The sequence below is a fragment of the Sebastes fasciatus genome, chromosome 4 (genome assembly GCF_043250625.1).
Source record: "Sebastes fasciatus isolate fSebFas1 chromosome 4, fSebFas1.pri, whole genome shotgun sequence".
In the NCBI taxonomy this organism is placed as follows: domain Eukaryota; kingdom Metazoa; phylum Chordata; class Actinopteri; order Perciformes; family Sebastidae; genus Sebastes; species Sebastes fasciatus.
This window is the reverse complement of record NC_133798.1, coordinates 24,989,884-25,009,900: the sequence shown is the minus strand read 5'-3', so window position 1 is coordinate 25,009,900 and position 20,017 is coordinate 24,989,884. Positions and strand designations below refer to the sequence as shown.

At 41.8% G+C, this 20,017-nt stretch overlaps 1 protein-coding gene across 1 annotated transcript in view; it reads left to right on the top strand.

Moving 5' to 3' along the window:
• Nucleotides 1–20,017, top strand: part of mef2aa (myocyte enhancer factor 2aa) — a 106,996-nt gene that overhangs the window by 10,474 nt on the left and 76,505 nt on the right. The window contains exon 3 of the mRNA XM_074633030.1: nucleotides 350–409. The gene's annotated coding sequence lies outside the window, so the exon portion shown is untranslated. The remainder of the gene's footprint in view (nucleotides 1–349; nucleotides 410–20,017) is intronic.

Here is a 20,017-nt window from a genome sequence, read left to right as displayed (position 1 = left end):
AGGTAAGTGCAGGTTGTGTGATGCAGTGGTATCAATAATGGAAGAAAGGCAACCCCCTCCCTCTGGCTGCTATGTGGGTCAGAGGAGGCTCTCGGTGGATGGGAGAGATTGATGAAGAGCACCAGGGAGAGCGTCGGAGCGCCTACCTCACAGCGGTGCAACCCAAGCCGCTCCCCCTGCACTTGTTCCCGAGGCCCCCCTCCTGAGCTGCGCCGCCTGGCGCTCTTTAAATGACCTTCAAATTAGCCTTATTTTTCAGGGCTCCAAACCCTTCAGGGCCCTTCCTGGAAGGATGGTGGTGGTGGTGGGTCTTGTTCTCACTCTCTTTCTCTGCTCTTTCTTTTGTTAGCTTTATGTTGACCACAGATGGAGTAGAAAACAACAGAGGAGTGGAGATGGTGTAACAAAGGTGAGTGATTTTCACTCCTGTTGTGTCTGTGATGTAATCAGACAAGTGGAGCTGTTATGTGTTCCCGATTATGCAATTACAAACACACACGCATACACGTCGAAGCACACGCAACTTTTTACCCTTTCATTACACCCACTCTTCCAAACATATTCCTTTGACACACATCCTCCTTTCAGCATCTGCAGACGATGATACATGTGGTGTTTTGAGAGGTTAGTGTGCGTGATGGTGGATGGAAGTCACAGTGGGATCCTTCTTCCACTACATCACAGAACAACACTCTGTCGAGCCGGCCATCCATCACTACAGCTGTGGTTTATGTACACACAGCAGGTCATGCTGGTCCTCTGTCCAGACCTGATGCAGAGCTCTTGATTATCCATTCGCATTAAGAGAAACACCGCTCTCTAATGGAACTAAATGAGTCAAGACGGCTGCAATTTGCGAGGTTATGCTTTGATGAAATTGCTATTTGCAAGGCTTTGATTTATGATTTTTTTTCGGCAATTTCCGGATGATTTGCTCACAATTTAGGTTTATTATAGAATGCAAATTCCCCAGTCTCATCTTTCTACACCTGTTGACAAAATGTGGAGGGTGAAGAAGCTGCTCGCAAACTCACCTCACCAATCGACACCAATCGACACAGCAAATGATAGAAACAAACACTCAGGCTGTGAAACTGTTAGACGCTAAGCTAAATCTCTTAGCTGTGTGCACACTGTAGCCTGGCAGCCTTAAAGGTGACCTTATACAGTACAGGCATATGTTGCACCCTGTTGGGAAAAGCTTAGACTTTTGTTTCATTTTTATTACACTGGGGTGAAGCCTTTCCCCCCAAGAAGACAATACACCTCCACACAGTACTGGCATTATAAATGTTATTTGCACAAGTGGCAATTTGTCATGGAGAGCTTTTTAACATCCTGACCTTGTGCAGAATAGTGCACGGAAACTTTTAACTCGCCAAGTGAAGATAACGTAGTGATTGTACAACAATTATGTCCTCATCAGAAACCTCTCTGGGTATTCAAAAAGAACAGATATTCATTTTCATGATAGATATTACTGATAAAAGGTAAATAGCCAGAAAATTAAGCTCAAAATTCAAAGCAGTCTCTTTTCCCCTGCTTGCTTTTTGATACACAGCCAAACATTTGGAGTTAATTCTCCAGCCATCGTGATGGAAAATCGACAGACGGGATTGTAACTCACAGGCAGCGAGAGAGAGTTGGAGAGCAAACATCAAGGGGAATCAAGTTGGAAAACATAATAAGTCATCGTGTTAGCTGTGTGAAGTGAAAGAGATGGTGTGAAAATAGGCAGGAGGACAGCCAGAGGTGGGGCATGATGACTGATGGCTGGGTAGGATGGGGGCTTGTTGCTCCAGAAGGGCAAACCTAGCCTGATTGATTGGCTAGTATTTCAGAGAGGCCCCGTGCCCATTTGCTTATGATGCTGGAATGCTTTGGTAGCATTTTATAGAAGGAGTGAAGACAAATGATGAAAAGCAGCCAATGTACAGTAAGAAGTTAAAATTATTGAGTGTGAATCAAGCCGTGGGACGAGATCATGATGGTATTTATATTTTTTAAGCTGAATGAGTGACTTATTATGTTAGTATTTAATTTCACAGGAAAAAAGTGCAGATGTTTAATGTTTTTTTTTTATAGTTTTGGCACTTGGCATCATTCACATACTGTATATGGCAAATGAATGTTATACTTGTCACAGAGGGGGCAATAATATCATTGAAAATAATATAGAGATCTGAATGTATCTATATCAGGAGAAGTTACAGACATTTTTAAACACTATATGCATGTATAAAAAAGAGTCTACAGTCATGCTAACAGCTCAGTGAGGCTATACTCAGACACAGCGATGCTTAAATGCTGACGTCAGCATTTTTACATGCGCAAAATCACAACATAATACCATTTAATGTTTACAATACTCACCATCTTAGTTTAGCTAGTTTGATAATTGACACTAAATACAGAGTACAGCTGAGGCTGATGGGAATGTTATTTTTTCAGGTACTTCAATTTAAATCAAAGTATTGGACAAATTGAAATTTTTCGGACGAGAGGGGAGGTGGATGGGTCCAACAAACACAGGACTTTCAACCAGGAGACCGGTGTTTTGTTTGTGTTTTTGTAAGTTACATTAGTGACATTTGTCACGTATTTTTCGTACTGCTGTTACGTTGTTACCGTACATACTGTACATTGTTTACGTACTTATTTTTAGGCTAACCATGATGTTTTTCCTAAACCTAACTAAGTGATTTTGATGCCCCCTGCTGGTACTGCACCTTCATATACTGTATGTGTGTAATATTCACACCATGGCGAGGCAAAACGTGACTGACACGCTAACCTCTGGTAGATAGGCGGTTCTATTACATGCTTTGGGGTGATATAGGGTTGAAATTTCATGGCAATCTATCCAATAGTTGTTGAGACTGGTTATACCTGTTAGTTTTCGTATTGATTTTAAAATTATTTTTATTAGCTTATAAGGCACTGCATGGCTGTGCACCAGACTACCTCTCAGAAATGCTTTTGCGATGCTGCTTTCAGCCATTATGCTCCAAGCCGCTGGAACAGCCTTCCAGAGTTTTTGAGAAGAGCTGAAAATATTGATATTTTTAAACGTGAACTAACAACCCATCTATTTAGTCTGGCTTTCATGTAGTGTTTTATAATACTCATTGTTTTACTACTTTGAGTAACTGTTGATCATTATGACATTTGTCAATCACTTGTAAAGCGCTTTGAAGTGCATTTGATTTGTTCGAAAGGTGCTATATAAATAAATCTGAATTGATTGATTGAGATTATATACTAAAACCACAAATATCAACCTGCTGGCGGCGCTAGAAATAAATTCAGGGGATCACCAAAGTCAATAGGATTCATCCTCTGGGGACCATGAATGTCTGCACATGACAATCCATGTGATAGTTGTTGACATATTTCAGTCTGGACCGACCGACCGTTTATTAAGCTTTACGTTTCTCTTGTTAATTTTTCTCGAGCAGCACTCCTTCATTACCGTATTATAATGAGAGGCTCATGCATTACTCTTTGTATCTGATCTCTCCAGTCTCTGCGTGGCTCTGCTGCATGAAGTACAACAGAAAGAAACACTTACTTTTGGAATGTGCTTCACTGAAGAGCTTTTCTCCATCTGGGTAGTGGGATCGCTGTTTCCTGACGTTCTAATATCTATCCAGAGAGGTTATTACAGAGAGAGGGATATCATGGTGTGTTATCCACAGACATGGTATAAAAACAATCATGGAAATGTACTGAGCACTTTATAAGAACACGGCCAGCTGTTTGGCTGTTTGAGAGGAGGAAAGAGGATACATGCTGCTTCCACGTTGCACTTTTCCTCCGCTTTTGCCTCTTTGAACTTACTTCAAACATTAGTCAGTGTGTGTTTAGTGTCATGCCAGGCATGTGGATGGCATATGCTATGGGCTGGCTGGTTAAAGGTGTGTGCGGTGACCAGTAGCTCTTGGTTATGTCCCTGAAGGTGTAACTTTGATGTGAGGTAGTGGATGCCGGTGGTTGAAAGGTGATGACTGAGGTAAACGTGTGTATGGAAACAATTCAGACGCAAGCGGTGTACAACAGTGGCCACATGAAAGGCCCCTTTGTGGGGCTCCGCTACCTTGCAGATGGTCAGCTTCCCTCGTCCATTAGATAATAACAGTGCTCCGATCTCTCCGGGGCCAGATGTGCTGAATCCATGATGCTAAATGGAAACAAATCAGCCAGGCTTTAGTCTTTAATTGAGCACTGGAGTGTTTATTTTCTTGAGACTGTCATAATAGACTCCAAAATTCCCATAAAACCCAACCGTGAGGGCAGATTAGCCCATTTAGCACCTCTAGACAGTATTTTCCACATGAGACGAGTCTTAAGTGCAGTTCTGCTGGTGGCAAGACTTCCACACGGGACCGGCCACATCTTTAGTCACTCCTTATTTCTGCTCTGTGATCTTGCACTTAGAGGCACCCCTTGTAAAAGCAGCAGTCGTGGGGAGGTCGCCCTGACATCTTTATCATAATTGCCCTAAATACCCCCATTAGAGAAGCTAGCCAGTATCCTCAATAACACTAGTCATCCCTGGTAGCACTGGTGCATCTAATTGCCTGGGCCTTTTTTGAAAGATTGCCTGACATCAGCACGGCTCCCTGTGGGCTGGCCCTCTTCATTCTCTGCCCAGCAAAGCATATCGTTATCGCAGCCAGCAAAGAGACCCGGCCTCCCTGCTCCTGGATAATTAACTGTCTGGCTTAACTGCATAATGGAAAAAAAGGAACATTGGAGGTATGGTAGTTATTCAAGAAGGCCTTGGAGAGGAGAAGTATAAGACAATACTGGGGTCATCCATGCTCACCATTTTTCAGTGGGATGGGTTGTAATGCGGTGGGATAGGAAGTCATATTGTGGGCTGGTTATGGAGGATTGGTTTCATATGATAATTAGGCCCATATGCTAATTGCTGAGGAAGCTTGATGAATTCCTTCAGCCCGGCTCTCCACTCCAGTGCCGGCTCTCATATCAGCTGTCCCCAACGTCCCCCACTTCAAAGGCTCAAACCATCTTTACATAGCATTCACTCTGTCTCTTTCTGCTTCACAACAACAGTCCCTATCCGTGTGTACCCCCCTCCCCTACAAAAATTAAAAAAAGACAAGAGCAGCAGCAACAGCAGGAGGGGGGAAGTAAAGGGGCGTCTGCCGTTGTCTGACATTTACAAGTCTCTTAGTGAAATGCACGATGCACATCCCTGCGAGTGTGTGCGCGCGAGTGTAATTAGAACACGGCAGGCATGTGTTTGTCTTTGTGTTGTTGTATGGTGGAGGTATCAAGGACAAGTGCATTAATGAGCACCTGGAGAGGAACAGCTTGTGTCTCCTGGTTAGTGTGACCGCGAGCAGGGCGCAGACTCCTTCACTGACTCAGATGACGTGACTGATGGAGGGGGAGGTTTCTGTCAGATCTGGGGCGCTCCCAGGAGCTGCAGTTTGTCTCAGCTGACAACAGAGCTCACCAAAGGGGCCCCCGTCCCACACATCAGCTGGAGAGGCGAGAGAAGATGTTGTCCTTCCCTCTGTACTTGGGAGTCCGACAACTCCTCCTTTGCAAAACATTTATATTTTCTTTTCTCAATATCCTTTTTATTCCCTGAAAGTATGACATGTATAGCTAAGACCACAAAATGTCAAACATGAGTGCATATAACGTGCTATGACATAGGATGTTTTAAGAAATAAAAACGATCTAATCAACACACTTTTAAATCTCGACTTAAAGGTATAATATGTAAGTATTAAAACTAAAAAAATATGTATAGATTGATACAAAAATAATCCCTCTCAATCATCACTTATGCCCCACTACAAATGTGTGTCGGTGTCTCTTTCTGCAGAGACCCTGCAGCCCTCTGCCTGTATTTTCTCTTTTCTTATTTTGCTTTACTCTGGACGCTTCTGGGTGTCTGCAAACAGCTTTTAGACCCCACGTAGGGCTGTAACCCCCAGCCAATAACAGCGTGCAGGGTGGGCAGCCCGTTCAGGTGGTCAAACATTGCCGCTTTGTCACGCCCCTCGGCTTCTGATACCAACTCACAAGTCCCCCTTTACTCTGATAGATACAAATCGCCCATATTTCAGGGATGAGAACGGGTTGTGTTATGTGCATGTGTTCCAGTGATCCCCCTGCTCCTCTCTGTGCTGTGAGTGCAGCTATGATCGGTCTGTAGTTTGATGAGAGCAGCGCTGAGCCACAGCCAGCAGACAGGAAGCCTGCATTCATCCAAAATCCGGCAACTCGGCACCTTCCCGCGGAGTTGTGCGGAGTTAGTTGTGTTTTAGAACGTAACTGCCGGGAAACAATCACAAAATAACTTTTTATTTCTCTGATTCGCTGCTTTGCTCTCACTAACGCCGCTCTCTCTCTTCAGTCACGCTATTGCTCGCTCGGCCATTGCTGCTCTCTCTCCCTCTCGTCTTGTTGAGCTGTGGAGGTGTGGCCAACTTTGATATTATACCTTGAAATATATAGAGCTTCTATCAAAATCTTAGCTCACACTACACAATTTGGTATCTGCACAACAGATGATGTCCATAAAACTGCTCTATTTACACACAGATACATAGATGAGATGTTTGTTCCATAAACTAAATCGTAAACATTTGAAATACAACTTTTGTTATGGTCTCCAACAGTAAAAGTCAACATTATGATACGTTTGGTCAAATAAGGATGAAATAAATATCCCCCAAATGTCTTATTGATTTTTTTTGTGAATGGCAAAAGAACAAAGAGACAGAGTCATATCCTCAGTTACATATGGATTGAACAGGATGCATATGGAACCAGAGATACGAGAAAGCAGCTGGATTTTTGGAGTTTGGCATTGCTTGAAAGTGTGCTGAAATACTGAGTCCAGCCCATAATGAAAAAGAAAAATGCACATACAGAGTCATCCATGCCACTTAACAATCATAACACTGCATTTGTGCTGTGACATTGATACTAACTGTCTTATTAGATTTTCTCTGTGGTATTACATTGCACTGCTAATAGAATTACATTCGGACTGCTAATAGCATTACATTCACTCAAGTGTCTCCCATCCTCATCAATGCACACAACCAAACAATGCCTCGGCTTGTTCCCTACAGTAGCTCTGATATAGAATACAAAAACGTACGAGCATGCGGAGCAACATGTTAACACTGAAATGGGTGGATTCAGCCTGGATTTATTGCAGTGCATGTCTCATTTAGAGCCCTTTAGTGCTGCAACTATCTCTCATTCAACCAAGATGCTTGATGCAGCTCAAAGCTTCATCATTGCCCTGGGCACAATGGCTGTTCTGGAGCTTTTGATCATATCACATGATCTTCATCAGCAGATTTTAGTCTATAGACGATCAAATCTCCATTTTTTTCTGAGCACTTTGTGTAAATGTTGGCTTAAAAGTGCTCAGGAAAAAAATGGAAATTTGAGTGTCTACAATTCCATGACAACTGGGCAATTTCCATCTGCTGATGAAGATCATGTAATGGGATTAACAGGTCCAGAACAACTACTAAATAGACTTTGCCCTTGTAGTATTTTTTTCAATAACAAGATGTTGGTCCAGCAACATATTCTCATACAACAGTCATGTTATATGTTACAAAAAGTTATTCCTCCTTTTTCATGTGTTTTAATACAAATGTCCAGCAACCTGTCACGCACGTGTCAATGTACGCTCGTTACATGCTTTTCAAAATAAACTTCTGTCTTCACAGGAAATGTTTTGTTTATGTTTAGGAAACAAAACTTCCTAGTTAGGTTTAGGAAAAGACCGGGTTTGGGTTAAAATAACTCCAGAAGTGGCGTAACTTTAATACGGAAGTTATGTCACAATTAAATCAACTTTGATTTCTGGTTTCACATGAGATACGAACACTGGTCTCCTGGGTGAAAGTCTGGAGTTTTTTGATCCACCCATCCACCCTGACCTCCTCCCTACCTGGCGTTTGTCGCTCTTTATACTTCCTGATTCACGATTTGGTGGATTACATAGGAATTGATTTTGTTGCATATACAAGAATTACAGTGTAATACCTTTCATAGGTATAGCCAAGAGGTCTAATTAGTGTTCTGTAATGGGAATAATGGTATAAAAAATAACAGACATGTGACAAATACTTTACTGTACTCGTGTTGAAGTTTTACAAGTTCTGGTCAGTGATGGGTTTTCCAGATTCCAGTCTACTGGTGACAGAGCTGCTGGTTTTATAGGTACAATGGCCCTTCTACAACAGCTTTAAACACATGATACTCATTAAAGTAGAGCATCTCTTCAACTGTTACGGAAAAATTAAGCTTGGAAAATTGGAGCAGCATAACGCACAGTCCTTCTCTCTTCTCCGTGACTTCTTGTTTCCTGCTTTTATTCAGCACACTCGGTTAATGAAACACTAGAAGTGGAAGAAAAGGCTGAAGGTGTTGAGATTGCGTTCTGTTTTAACCTGAGACAGGCCTTTTGAAGTGTAAGTTTTCCATCCAGTCAGACTTACTTAGAAGTTGGATTGCTGGAAGTGTGTTGGTAGTGTGGTGTTTGAACCGAATCTGCAAGCAGGAAGAATGTCCACAAACTTGATAAGGTTATCGATACAGTGCTTCCTCCTAGCTGTTCCTCTATTGAAAATCCCCAGCCGAGCCCACGGGGGACATTTGTGCTTGTGTTACAGCTGCCCATGTTTACCATCCTCCACCTCAGGCTCTTTCCACTGAGAGAAAGATGCTGGCTAGGGTGCAACTCTGCAAATCCCACCTGGATGTGGCATTTGTGACAAACAACCTAGGGGCATGGCTGCCACCCTTTTCTCTTTTCACTCCCGGGCCCTGGCGCTCCTCCTCGAGCCCCCTTCAACACTGTTCATAAGCTCCCCAAACAACCTCTAATTTGTGTCTTGATTAGTGCCGTATAAATTGTGGTGTGTTGTTTCCCAAGTAACATGTGACATGGCTGTTTCACCGCATGCTCTCTCTTTTTCTCTCTCTCTTTCACACACACTCTTCATCACCACCGTGATAGCACATGAGGGGGAAGATATAGTTATTCAGGGAATTATCTGCCTCATTGGTGCCATATCTCATCCCATGCTTTTCTGCCAAATGGCCTTGTTTCCATGGAGCCTGCCTGTGTTTACTGTGACGTGCCATGGCAGAGCCCTTTCTGGTACAGAGGGACTTAGCACACAGCAGTGGAGGGTATTTCAGTCCCCGTTTGGAGTTTTGGGGCTTACTTCTCCAGCTCTCCCCTCTCCTCCCACCTGCTCTCCTCGCTGTTCCTTCACTCGGTGCCTGCCTGTGTGGCTGTGTGCTGGTGCTCCTGGCCCTGTTCTTAGACAGACAAGGCTAATTGAAAGGGAAGGCTGCTCTCTGCTGATCAGCTCTGACAGCAGTGTCTTGCCAGAGGTGGGTGTGCCACCCCATGCTGAGAGTTTTCACAGCAAAATAACAGTGCTGTCGTGAAAAACACAGACCGTGCCACGATTACCCAGGCAGCTTGCCAAAGGAGCCAGATGAATTTTGCGGACAGAAGAAAGAGGGGAAACCCACTTTGTCTGTTTTACGACTTTAGGGAGGAGAGCCGTGCCAGCATTTAGTGAAAAATCTAGCAGGCATTCTCCCATTTCATTCATTCAGGGTTAGGATGAAATGAAACCAGTTTTTTTTTTTTTTTTTTAAGAATGCAACAATTAATGATGGTGTTTGATCACAGATGTACAGTCTGTCATTTTGTGTTGCTTTCCAGCGTTTCAGAATAAAAAGGAATTGTTCACTCGATAATTAATATTCAGTATACAACTCACCCCTTGTTATCAAAGTTAGTACAAAAAATAAACACAGGAAGTTTCATCTGAGCTTTCTCCTAAACTATTGAAGATAACAATGAATTTTGTATGGTCAACAGTCCAATATGTACATTAAATTTGCCTATTTTTATGTATATCTAATATTTTGCGTTAACGCGATAATAACACGTTAACGCAAAATTTGCTTTAATGCCACTAATTTTTTTAATATATTAATGCAAATTTCAATTTTTAGGTTTTCATATGAAACTAAAAAACCTAAGGAATCCATTGGTACCAACAATGTCACACTTGTTTGTCGTGAAGGAGGCTAAATAACGCCCCATTTGTGCAAAGTTTTGGCGAGGAAAAACTAGCATGGCCATTTTCAAAGGGGTGCCTTGACCTCTGACCTCAAGATCTGTGAATGAAAATGAATTCTATGGGTACCCATGAGTCTCCCCTTTACAGAAATGCCCACTTTATGATAATTACATGCAGTTTGGGGCGAGTCATGTCAGCACACTGACACACTGACAGCTGTTGTTGCCTGTTGGGCTTCAGCCATGTTATGATTTGAGCATATTTTTATGCTAAATGCAGTACCTGTGAGGGTGTCTGGACAATATTTGTCATTGTTTTGTGTTGTTAATTGATTTCCAATAATAAATATATACATACATTTGCATAAAGAAAGCACATTATTCCACTCCTATGTTGATAAGAGTATTAAATACTTGACAAATCTCCTTTTAGGATACATTTTGAACAGATACAAAATGTGCAATTAATTTGCGACTGACTATGGACAATCATGTGATCAATTGCAATTAAATATTTAAACAGATTGACATCCCTAATATCTAATAACAAGGTGCATGATTTTTTGGGAATGTTTTATGAAGCTTAGGGTTGTGTATTAACAAGAATCTGGCGATACGATATTGATCATGATACAGGGGTTACGAGTCAATATATTTTGCTGTATAGCAATTCTGTAGGCAACGAGATATTTTACGATTTTTTAAAATCTAATTTTAGGAAAACTGCCATAGTATAACGGAAAAAGATAGTAAGTATATCGGAGTATACAATGTTTGCTTTTTTAATGCAATCAGAACAGGGATCTGCATTTGCATTTATTCCAGTCGCTGTAACATCTAACATCATATCACTACTTTGAGAGTGCACATACAGTGAGAGGATGCATCTCTTCGCAAATTAAATACAGTATTGACTGAGTTAATCTTTGCATGTAAACTATTAATAAAAAATTTATAGTGTTTTTGAGAATCAATAAAATATCACAAAACATCACATCATGATACTCAATATTTACAATATTTTCCCACACCCCTAATGGAGCTGTAAAAAGATGAAGGCTGATAGCAGACCTATGATTTAGCATCCTTAGAAACTGATACTGTTGTATCACAGCTGAATTGTCATTTTCAGGTGAACTATTCCTTCAATCCCCTCATCCAGCAGATCATTTTCCTTTGCTTCAGGTCCTTTGATAAACAGAGCCTCTTTTGAACTTTTGTGCCGTGTCTTACCCCGCTCGGAGGGCCTTCCCACTGCCCATATCAGAGGTGCCGTGATCCAGTGTGACTTGATGCACCAGGACAGGCTGGGACCCCTCCGCGGGCCCATGTTGGACAGCTGTGATTACTGCTGACAATAATTTATGGTCCCCTCTGATTGAAAACATGAGAGCTGGAGATAGAAAGGCTGGTGCGGAGTCAAGGCACCACCTTAAGATATAAAACTGAGGCCACAGCTGCTGTCAGAAGCAGGACTCCTGCCAAGCTCTGCAGGCCTTCTGCCCATCCAGACAAACACAAGCTCTCGTTTTGCTCTCTTTTCTCTTCCTTTATACTTCCCTTCCTCCCTTTCTTTGCCTGGTTATATGCCTCCTCTACATTGTCTCTCTCATAATTTCTATCTTGCTAACACTTCTCTTATATTCTGTCCTCTATTTTCAACTTTATGCACCTACCTCCGTCATAATACGGAGGTACGCTCTGTGTGATAATTGTCTGAAATGAAAAAGGAACAAATACTTATCCACCCTACTGATCAGGTGTCTCTACAGTGAGCTTTTCCAGCCCTGAGATTACCATGCTAATCCTAACAATAGCAATGTGCAGCTGGTTTGAACAACTATCTACACCATTGTTTATGTTGTCATCCCTGCTGGATCGCACTCATGAGGAGTAACCATTTGAGTGGATTTGCATTTACTATTTCAATGCCATATCCGGGGATGAGGATCTCTTCCTCTAAAAGGATGTACGTATGTTCTGGGTATTATGTTCTATTTCTAAAAGAGGCCTTGAACTAAAGTGAAGGGGTAGAAAAGCTCTTGTGGATATGAAACTGAAATGAATCAATCCCTCGATTGAATTGAAAAAAAAGGATTTAAATGGAATCAGAGGGGATGAACTCTCAAATACAATAGAGTACAAATAATTGCTTTAAAAAAGAGGTTAGCTCAAATTCTCTCTTTGATTTTTGTTTATGCTGAATAGAAAATTGATTGTATGTTCAATACTTTTCGTAATAAACAACTTTTTACCTGTACAGTGTTTTTCCACTAAGTTTGAATTCTAGTTATATAACAAATAAAAGGTTCTCTATGAGATATTCAGAGCCACTAACACTTTTATCTCTGTCAGCACTGTTACCGTTGTTGTCACTGTTAGCGCTGTTAGCCCCGTTAGCTGCGAGTCGCCAGTTCATTTAGCACCTTTAATACAATATCAGATGTTTGTTCTATAACTAGCTATGTCTCAATATACAATATACATTTCTGTGGACTGGAATTACTTCATGTAATTGGTGCCATTTTACTAAATAGTTTGAGTTTTACAAATGTGTCCTAGTAAAGGCTTATTCAGCTTATCACACTGAACAAGTCTGTTGGCTACCTGTAAAAATAGCACCTCAATCTGAGGACGGAATATGTTTCCTCTCAGAGCACAATGGTTATTTCAGAGTTACGTCAACAAAGAGAGGCACTGGAATCCCCCCAAAATTCAAGGCGCACAACTTTGTTGTTGTTCAAAACAAACGTCTTTATTCACATGACTACATGATTAAAAACAAAGATAAATATGTATTGACTGCATAGAGGTAATGGAAAAAAACAGCCACGTCCTATCAGTCGAGCAAAGTAACAATTACTCTCCCATTTTGTCCAACATGTGGTTCAGGCTGCAACCTCTCACGACCCTGAGCTGCATCATCAAATTCATAATAAAGGTGGACATTTTTTGTCATAGGGAAAGGATATATGGCATTCAACTTACAAATCCAAAATGTTTCCTTGAAGTTATGTTCACTCCTATTTTTGTGGGTTTGTAGGGAATGAAAACCAATACCAATGTATGTATATAAACGGTGCCATCAGGATGGATCATGGAGCTCATGTTCCCCATTAAACACATTTAACTTTAGATTTGGATTTTTTTGTGAGAACTACCAGGACACAAATCTGCATTCGTGTGTACTGATGTCTTATAATGGAATAATTAAAACACTACTATTAGCCGTTTTACACAATGGCCTTCTATGATTTTGAAACACTGGCTGATCTCTGGAGAGTGGGAGGAAACCATATTAACACAGGACCTCGGGGGCTCGAGGAATCAACGCAATGACATTGTTGGCAGCACCAGTGCCAGTTTGTGACCTCAGACAAATAAGACATTATCAAAAATCAATGGTGCTCAAACTTAATAATACAGCATCTTTTGAATTGGCTCATGCATTTGGCCCATAGAGTGCTGCAGGAATGAGTCCTAAAACCTAGAAATGAGTTTTATCCCTCCCGGTTCCCTCGTCTGGAAATCAATGTTTTTTTTAATGGGTTTTTAGTTAGATGCCTGAAATAAGGTCTGTGGTTAACACAAACTTAAAGCTGAAGTAGGCGAGGTTGGAGCACATATGATTAAAAAAAGTTATTTTTATAAAACGGTTGCTATATCTTGACAGTAGTACATGAAACAGGTAACCTGAAAAAAATCATGTGTCTCTGTGTCCTCCAGTGACCTCCGGTGTCCTCTGGTGCTCCTAATGGCATCTGCAAGATTTCACAGACCGGAGGAAAACAAGCAGTCAGAGCTGATCTGAGGTCTGCTGTCCATCTGCTATGAGAGCCGGCTGTCAATCACTCGCGAACTGCGACCAAACGGTCAAACTAGGTAGCACTGATCAAATATGAATCAATATTCTGTTACGTTAATGCCTATTTTTCGCCTCAAATGTTTTCAGAATCATCTTGTGGTGCACGGGTTTAGCTATAAAATGAGAAGGTTTGTGACGCGGCAACCATTGTGAAATCTGTTGAAGGAACGCCAAGTTCCGGTCACATGACCGGAGCACAGCCAATAGGAACGCTCTCTCTCTGAAATGATCTGTGATTGGTCAAAGTCTCCCATCACGGGTTCGATTTTTTAAAGCCTGAAAACAGAGCCATGAGGAGGTGCAGAAGTCATTCAAGAACACTTGAATTACAATATGCTGAAATTATTTGGGAATTTTTGCCCAATGATGCCTCAAATATACTGCCTACTGCCACTTTAAGAAATTTTAACGTTTTGTTCTAAGATATTAAATACGTCAGTAAATATCCCACTCATGAATTTTGAAGCTTTTACGTGTCTTCAAAAATCATAAACATGGTGTTCATTTGTGGAGATTATTTTACAGAACAAAACATGTAAGTGTATCATAAACGTTTGTTTTCCACAGAGCTTATTTTCTGCAATAATCCAAAACCCAATGGAAAAATCCCATTGGCTTTTTGTCGAGGGAACCAGGGCGATGCTAACTTTTGGGTTGGTTTACAACAATACGTCATCCCTGCACCTCTCTATTAGCATAGAAAGTGTTCTGATTAAGTATATATTATATTGAGTATATTATAATCCATGTGACTATTTTTCTACCCGGGCTAGCAGACAACATGAAAGAAGAACATTAAGTGTAGGCTACTTTCAAAGATAGTACACTTGAGGTGTAGTAAATTAATATGCAGTGTTATGAAATCCTGTTTTCTCATTGTTTCATTGAGACATTAGCCCTACCACAATGGCTGCTGATGTGTAAGTTTTATCCTCGTGCACCTGATTACAGGGTCAAACGTTGCACCTTCTATGCCTGAAGATATATTTATTCTTTAATCTGATATGATTACCCTTTGCCACGAGATAGTGGTCATTAATTCCTCCTCCTATAGTGACTGACAATAATTCCTGCACTTTGTCCCACCGACAGCACAACCATTCATCACTTTGTCACCTCTCACAAGGGACTCAATGGTGTCCATTTATCCAGTGGAAAAAATAAATCTGACTATAGGTTCTGTACTATACTAGCATCCATGACTGTGTAAACGAAGAAAAAACAACACAGAGAAAGTAAAGTGTTCAGTTTGACCTGTTAAAATGCTGCAAGATAACTTATTAATGATATTTAAAATACCCATTATACTATTAGAGGAAATGATGCAGAAAGTGAAGCCAACATTATGGCAGGGTTTGCAGGTTTTTTTCATGGTGGTTGTTACCGGTTGCTTGATGTTTTTCAGCCCACAGAGGGCTGATACTATCAGACTTGCTATCTCTTTTTCCCTCTCATCTCTTTTTCTCTCCCCCTCCGCCTTCCTCGCTCGCATTCACTCCCCGCCACCTGCACACACTCACATGCGCACACATCGATGACATAAAAAGACTGCTTTCTGATGAATAAATTTGTATATTTTAGAACCTATCCCTGTTTCAGCAAGTATTCTCCAGGGGCCCTGCCTTCTCCTCTCCTGAGTTCCCCTGCAACCCAGTGGAGTCATTAGTCTGCTTGCTGTGTTGAACTCTTTAATCATCTGTGTGTTACATAAAAAGAGGACTATTCCTCAGTGACACACAACGGCATGCTCAGCTTGGTCGGGGCTTGCTTTGATGTGTATAGGCTGTTGTGTTGTGTCTGCACTATAGGCTTCTTCGGGCTCAGTTTTTCCATTTCTCTGCGGAGGTGAGATAAGATGTCAGTCTTCCTCTTGTTGCACTAAAGATGTGACTGCGAGTGTATAGTTTGCTGCTAAATGGGAGCATTGGGCCTTTGTAGACATACGCTCTACTACAGTGTAGTCCCAGGTTTGTTCCTCTACCTATGGTGCCTGGAGCATGTTATTTACTTGCATGGTTCTCATTGCTAAAAGCCCCTGATTATAATTAAAGAGGACCTATTATGCTTATATTCAGGTGCACACTCTTATTTTGGGTTTCTGCTAGTACATGTTTACATGCTTTAATGTTCAACAAACGCTTTATTTTTCTCATGCCGGCTGGGCTGCAGCATCTCTATTCACCCTCTGTTTGAAATGCTCTGTTTGGGCCCTGATACACCAAGCCGGCAGTCGGACGTCGGACAGTTTGGGGCCGTCGGTGAGCGTTTGTCGGCCTAGTTTTTTCGGTGTGTCCCGCACCGTCGGCTCTAGTCTGCTCGATTCGGAGGCATTTTGGCCGATTCAGCATGTTGAATCGGCGGCGGAGCCCGTCGGTGAGAGAAATCACTCTGATTGGCAGTTCAGCTCTAACGAGTCATTGAACGGCTTGAAACGGATGTGAGGAAAGCAAGAAAACGAGTAAAGCTCTTCTCATTTTTCATCTTCATCTCATCTGATCATTCCAATACACGGATATTTTCACAACGACATGGCCATCTGGAATGAAGCTAAGTGGTGAGTGAGAGTGGTGTGAAAATGGTCGTCAGACGCCCCTTATTTCATGTACATATCATAGCAACAGTTATTTCATCTCATGCAGGCGCAGAACGTACGTGGTAGTTGGCCGTCGGCTGTAGTCTTGCGGTGTGTTCGAGTGCAAATTTTTTGGCCAAGACAAAGGTGACGTGAGGCGACTCAATAAAAGCGGCCTTCGTTTCCTCCCCCCACACAAAATTAGCTTTGTTTGGGGGCGTGCCAAACTAGCCGCTAGGCAGGTATTATGCAAATGTCTTACTTGGTGACATCACCACATTACGGAAGAAAAGGCAGGACTTCAAGCAAGGCGTTTCAGGCAGTTCAGGAGCAGTGTTTCTGTGGGGGAGAGTAACTCCCTTTGGCATGGACTTTGGGCTTTGTAACTGACTAACAGACCTTTTTATATGCACAAAAAACGAATGAAAAAACACACTAAAGGAAAGGAAAGGAAAAGGCACACAAAAGCATAATAGGTCCTCTTTAACATATTTACAAAACGTTATGTACACTTTACTTGTGGTTATGTTATAACCACAACTGTTTTACAATTCTTTGTCTGAGTAAATTCGGTTAATGTACACGCAGACATACACATACACACCCACATGCACATATACAGTACATTCTGCATCAGTGTCCCACAGGGACGGAGGCAGGCGCCTGCTGCCATGGTATCAGGTTGCAGGTCTGTCAGACACAATGGTGAGGAGTTGCCCCGCGGCTCGGCCTGAGAGGGCAGAACAATGGAGCCGCAGTGCAGACGGAGCAGCAGAGGGCACGACGAGCCGATCTGTCAGCCTGGCAGAGCTGCACAGGCTTTACTCCGGCCCCAGACCCTCTCCCCGCACATACAATGGAGAGCGGGAGGTCAAGAGCGTGAGGAAATGGAGGGGAATTCCCAGCATGCTATAATAAAATGGAGTCCTCTATTTTGGCGACTGAAGGAGTAGGCTACACCCAAAATACATCATAACTTTCAGCAATCACAGTGAAGTCATTTCAGCGGGTCAGCGTGCAGCTGGAGATAATCAATTCACGGGTCAGCGGTTCACTCTCTGGGACCGTTGCTCATTACTTTTGCATAGAAGTAAATGGCTTGTCTGTCTGACAGCTGAACTTGTACCATGAGACCATTACCATGCTCTCTTCATGGTTATCAGAACTTGTTACTGTGAAATGGGCTTATAAATGACGTTTTAAATACAATGTGAATTGTATTGGAATAATGTGAAGGATTTTGTGGTGCACATCTAAATAGGCAGTTCAATATGTTGAAAAATAAAATTGAATCATATCAAGCCATGACATCCAATAAAACTGATCTCCTACACCAGTAGAAGCATATCACTTTAGACCAATTCCATGAGTTTATACAGCGCAGCCGTAATATCTCCATTCTCGCCTTTTTTTATCTGTCGAGCACATGTACACTGGCCCAATCTGTTTAGGGGGGACGAGGCGTTTAGACGTGGCTGTGTACAAACCGAGGTCCTGAAGACTGCTGCCCTCAGAGCGGTGACTAAGGGGGGCTAGTGAAAGCCAGATTTTGTTAAAGCTCTTAATAAGGCACAGTGTGATATATAAGCCCGCAGGCGGCAAAGCTCTGTGTGCAAACACTTCAACAACTCGTGTGATAGGGCAATCTGTGTGTGGAACAGCGGATGGCCTAACAACTCTGTTATTTCACACACGACCCTATTTGGCCTCTCTGATATCCTTAATTTGGTAGCTGAATTTGATATAGCGCTGCAAATATTTGCTTAGGCACACGTTGACTCTGTTTGCCTGGTATGTTACGATAAACAAACCGCAATGGTGTACTGAATGTAATAAATGTTAAACAGTGCATGCAATTATGTACTTCACATATCTGGCCCCTCCACACTGAAAGCACGCTTTGTGGGCTTGAGCTCTATTTTGACAGATCGTTATTCCCCTTCCTGACCACCGAGGGTTACATTCAGAAATGAACTGTTTATGAGATGCCTAGGGTAGACGGCACATTTTAGCCCGTGTTTCAGTGTGAGGAAAATATATATTTTGACGTAAAAATTTCACAGTTTCATAGAGCGGAGGATACATTAACATGCACAGAGAAAACAGGTTCATGCAGATCTTTGACGCTTTAGATCAGAGTATGTACTGCATAACTGGGAGGTTGTTGTTTTATGCTATGCTCCACTTTCTCCTATGCGTCTTTTCTGATTATTTGTTTTATTAGGACTTAAACTTTTCTGCCACAGACTAAAGAATGGACTCCTCCTTACCTTGTGCTCTTTCTATGCCCTCGCCATTTATGTACACCATAACAAGTTTTATCCCCTTTGTGTATTGCCTTTTTTTTTGCCTCTCTGGTCTCATAAAAACAATTTTCTTCCTGCCACAGTATCGCTAATTATTCCTATTATGTGCATGAAAACAAGGGAGGTTTTTGTGTCAGACAAGGGCTCGGTAGACTTGGAGAATATACAGGTAGTTTACATGTCATTCGCAACTAACGGACATTGTTTGTTGTTTGTTCGGAAGGGCTCCACTTTCCCATTGTTCCCATAGAGGTTGAATGCACATATCGTATGTTTCTTTGGGCTTAAGCATCAGCCAAATGTATGCAGTGTAATAGGGCTGTGTTTGTATCTCTGACGATACGATACGTACAGTATCATGGTACAGGGGATACAATTCAATATATTGCGATACTGAAAGCGATTATTTTAAAACAAGGAGGAAAACTGTCATAGTATGAAGAACACACCACCATATGCATAAAATCTGAGTGAAACTTTTTTATGCAATCAGAACAGTGGGATCTGCATTTGCATCTATCACAGTCACTGTAACATGAAACATCATAACACTACATTGAGAGGGCACATACACTGAGAGGGTGCATCTCTTTGCAAATAAAATAAAGTATTGACGGAGTTAATTTTTGCCTGTAAACTATTAATTAAAAACCGGCACAGTTTTTTTGGTATCACAAAACATAATATCACGATACTCAATATTTCCGGTATTTTCTTACAATGTAATGTCAATAATGTTTTTTCTTGATGTTCAGCTAATCCTACTCAAATACAATCTCTAATTTAACACCACCGCCGTGATTAATTACCTCAAACTCGAGCTCCGAATGGAGGGAGTGAGTATGTGGGATCAGTAGGAAGTGGGGCATCGGCGGTCAGCTGTATTTGGATTATAAAGCCAACATGCTTTTAGCTGCGCTCCTCGCTGAATCAGCTGTTTCTTCGTAAGGATAGTGAATGATCTTAATCCTGTATATCCAGGTAACCTTCTCTGAAGGAGGAAGAGTATAGGAGAATAGCACAGACAGACATTATAGTCAGGCAATGTCTAGACAAAGACCACAACATATTAAAGCAACTACTCACACATGAGTTTAGGATCTTTTATAGCTTTTTTTCCTTCAGTGACTGGTAGAGATACTGTCCTGCAACAGCTG